The sequence below is a fragment of the Sciurus carolinensis genome, chromosome 9 (assembly GCF_902686445.1).
Source record: "Sciurus carolinensis chromosome 9, mSciCar1.2, whole genome shotgun sequence".
NCBI lineage: Eukaryota > Metazoa > Chordata > Mammalia > Rodentia > Sciuridae > Sciurus > Sciurus carolinensis.
In genome coordinates this window covers 4,768,984-4,773,434 of record NC_062221.1, presented here as the reverse complement: position 1 = coordinate 4,773,434, position 4,451 = coordinate 4,768,984, and the positions used below count along the sequence as shown (strand labels likewise).

At 40.5% G+C, this 4,451-nt stretch overlaps 1 pseudogene; it reads left to right on the top strand.

Annotated features, from left to right (window-relative positions):
* The first annotated feature begins 1,701 nt into the window (after positions 1–1,701).
* Positions 1,702–2,148, top strand: LOC124993241 (calmodulin-like; annotated as a pseudogene).
* Positions 2,149–4,451: the final 2,303 nt, after the last annotated feature.

Below are 4,451 nucleotides of genomic sequence, written 5' to 3'. Positions count from 1 at the left end.
CCGAAAAGACAAACTAAAACTTGGCTTCTCTCCAGAGAATCAAGTTCTCAGACTCCAGGCCAGTAGATGAATCCTAAATAACCCATCACTGTATTTTGGAATCAGATTCATCAGCTGAGACTTTAATCTCAGTTAAAACATAGCAGAGGTCCTAGCAGGGACTCCTATTTCAAATGGCAGTTGTGTGATAACTCCTAATTAACCCGCTTATAACAATCGTCAAAGGAAAAAGCACTTGTCATGCAGTCAATAGCTAAAACTTAACATGATCATAATAAACTGGAAATAAATTCACCAAGTCTAAAGCAATTGGAGCTGGACTGAGGAAAAGTACCTCTTCTGTCTTTTACTCTGGAAACAAAAAGTGTGTGGAAACAGTGGGAATATACTTTATATTTCCACCTGCTTCTGGAGCCCGAGTCCACACCAACTCAACAATGAACACTCGCTTCTCCAACGTGGCTGCGAGAATCCTTCCTTAGTTCCTATTTCTCCCAGATCATTGCAGAGAACTTAATGCCCATGCCCCTTCTCCACCCGCTTCAGGGTGAAAAACATCACAGGCATGTAGACCAGCTTCCTAATGCAGCAGCTGCAGCACTTACCGCCAGGCACGGAGAGGGTCAGGCAGCAGGAACCCTGGGCATCTTGTGGATTGTGAAATTCCCCGCATTCTGAACAAGAGTGCGGAAGCCCCCTGTCTTTTCCTGTCAGTGGTATGTTCTCCTTCCCTCAGGGCCTGCCAGGAAGTAGGTGATGGGACTTCTCCCACCGCCTCTTTTCTCCTCTTGGGCCTTGGGGGTGAATAGGAGCATTAGGTGGAAGACAGATGAAAAAAAATCATCCTTCCAAATGTGCCTAACTTTACATTTATTTTCAGGTCTTAAGAAATGGTTGGAAAGCAAAAACTGAACAAAGAAACTATAGAACTAAACAATTCAATCAATGATATAGACCTTACGGACATGTACAGAGTATTTCATCCATCATTGAGCAAATACACTTTCTTCTCAGGAGCTCATGGCTCCTTCTCCAAAATAGACCACATGCTGTGCCACAAAGAAGTCATTTGTAAATACAAAGAAATAGAGATACTACCTTGTATTCTATCAGACCATAATGGAATGCAATTAGAAATGGATGGTAAACTAAAAACTAAAAACTACTTCTACACCTGGAGACCAAATAATATGCTATTGAATGATGCAATGATAACAGAAGACATCAGGAAAGAAATAAAAAAAATTCTTAGAGGTAAACAAGAACAACAACACAACATATCAACATCTCTGGGACACTCTGAAAGCAGTACTAAGAGGAAAGTTCATTGCAGAGAGCTCATACATTAAGAAAAGAAAAAGTCAACAACTATATGACCTAACGTTACATCTCAAAGCCCTAGAAAAAGAAGAACAGGTCAACACCCAAAGTAGTAGAAGACAGGAAATACTTAAAAATCAGAGCTGAAATCAATGAAATTGAAACAAGAGAAACAATTCAGAAAATTGACAAAACAAAAAAAAGTTGGTTCTTGGGCAGTGGTGCTGGGAGTCTCGTGGACGTGGCGCGGTTACTCGCCCTCGGGCGGGAGGCGGGCCTCAGCAGCACCCCGCCACGTAGCAGCAGCGGAGGCCGCAGCGCAGGCGGCCCCGCCGTCACAGCTACTGCACTGGTGCAGCCCCTCTCGCTCCCTCTTCACTCGCACCATGGCTAATCAGCTGACTGAAGGACAGATTGCTGAATTCAAGGAAGCTTTCTCCCTGTTTGATAAAGATGGCGATGGCACCATGACAACAAAGGAACTTGGAACTGTCGTGCGGTCACTGGGTCAAAACCCAACAGAAACTGAATTGCAGGAAATGATCAATGAATGCTGACGGTAATGGCACCATTGACTCCCCGGAATTTTTGACTATGAGGGTTAGAAAAATGAAAGACACAGAGAGTGAAGAGGAAATCCGGGAGGCATTCCGAGTCTTCGAAAAGGATGGAAATGGTTACAGCAGTGCAGCGGAACTGCGTCACGTCATGACAAACTCAGAGGAAAAACTAACAGATGAAGAAGATGAAACAATCAGAGAAGCAGATGTTGATGGAGACGGACTAGTCAACTATGAAGGACTCGTACAGGTGATGACTGCAAAATGAAGACCTACTTCCAACTACTTTCCCCCCCACTAGAAGAAACAAATTGAACCTTTTACTTAACTCTTGCAAAAAAAAAAAAAAAAAAAAAGAAAGAAAGAAAAGAAAAAAGTTCATTTATTCATTCTGTTTCTATATAGCAAAACTGAATGTCAAAAGAAACTTTTGTCCATACACACAAAATCTGCATGTATTGGTTGGTGGTCCTGTCCCCTAAAGATCAAGCTCCACACCAGTTTTACAATATAAATGCTATACGACCTTAATGAGAAGGAAGCACTTAGTGGACTCCTTAAAGTTCCATTTGCTAATGTTTAATACACTGTTTGGACTGGCCAGTTTTTCATGCATGCAGCTTGATGATTAAGCACAATCAGGCATTTGTATTAAAATAAAAAAATGAAAAAACAAATTCAAGACATATCAGATGGGTTCTAGTTCAATTCGTTAGCATAAATTGTCACAGCTGGTTTACTGAAAACACATTTAAAATTGGTTTACCTCAGGATGATGTGCAGAAAATGGGTGAAGGATAAACTGCTGAGACTAGCCCAGTAATAGGACGGTCCTCTTGTACTTAATGTGCTCTGACCCAGTAGTGATGGTCACACCCTGGTGGTATACCGGCATACGTTGGTTTAGCGTTGTCTACTTTGTGTTAGAGTGAAATGTGTGTCAGGTTGTCACTACACAAATTTTTAATAAGAAATCTTTCATCAAGGGAGCATCTTTGGACTCTCTGTTTTTAAAACCTTCTGAACCATGACTTGGAGCCAGCAGAGCAGCTGTGGCTGTGGACTTCAGCACAACCATCAACATTGCTGTTCAAGAAATTACAATTTACGTCCATTCCAAGTTGTAAATGCTAGTCTTTTTTTTTTTTTTTCAATAAAAAGACCATTAACTTAAAAAAAATTTGGTTTTTTGAAAAAGTAAACAAAATTGATAAACCCTTAGCCACACTAACAAAGAGAAGGAGAGAGAAAACTCAAATGACTAGAATTTGTGATAAAAAAGGATAGATCATGACAGACACCATTGAAATATATAATTAGAAGCTACTTTGAAAATCTATCCTCCAACAAAATAGAAAATATTGAAGACGTTGACAAATTTTTAGAGACCTATGATCCTCTCAAACTGAATCAGGAGGGCATATACAATTAAACAGTTCAGTTTCAAGTACCAAAACAGAAGAAGTCATCAAAAGCCTACCAACCAAGAAAAGCCTGGGATCAGATGGATTCTCAGCCAAATTCTACAAGCCTTTTAAAGAAGAACTAATACCAATACTCCTCAAAGTATTCCAGGAAATAGAAAAGGAGGGAACCCTTTCAAACTCATTTTATGAAGCTAGTATCACTCTGATACCAAAACCAGACAAAGACGCATCAAGGAAAGAAAACTTTAGACCAATATCTCTGATGAATATAGATGCAAAAATCCTTAACAAAATTCTGGCAAATTGCATACAGAAACATATTAAAAAGATAGTGCACCATGATCAAGTGAGGTTTATCCCAGGGATGCAAGGTTGGTTCAACATCTGGAAATCAATAAACGTAATTCATCTCATCAATAGTCTTAAAGTTAAGAATCATATGATTATTTCAATAGATGCTAAGAAAGCATTTGAAAATGTAAGTTCATACATATTTTTAAATTTTTGGAAGGACAGAAATTGGTTATGTAAAACTTCCAAAACTTATAAATGAAAAAAACAAATCAAGGAAACAATAACTCATAAAACAACAAAAACACTAAGGAAAGTTTCAACTGCAGAGAAGCAGGTCAGGTCTCTACTTGTGAGTGACTCCCAGACTGGATTGAAGTCTAGGGGTGATGTGCCCGTGGGCTATGGAGACAGAAGAACTCAAAGAACTGCAAAATGAAGGACAGAAAATGTGTCCCAGCAAACGGTGGGGCCTCTGCTCACTGCTGCAGTGGATGGCAGGGGTCCAGCACAAGGCTTGGGACTCTCCAAGGAAAGAGAGCCAGGCTCACAAGGGGCGTTTAACCTGGAGAATGGGAACAAATGCATCCTGTTGTCACTGGTCTGTATGAAAATTTCCCATCTCTTTAAATTGTTCATGGCAGGTCTCAGAAACTAGAGGTCATGAATTCCTTGGGATCCAGCTGCCACCCCAGCCCTTCTCCAAGGTGCGGATCTTCAGGAGTGTAGCAGACAGAATAGTGAGGCTGGTTCAGTCAGTACATGGAAGAAGGCTGAAATAGTTAAGGATGTAAGAGACTTCATCAGAAAGCTGGTGACGGGAAGATGCCTTTTTGTGGAATCCTCAAGCTCC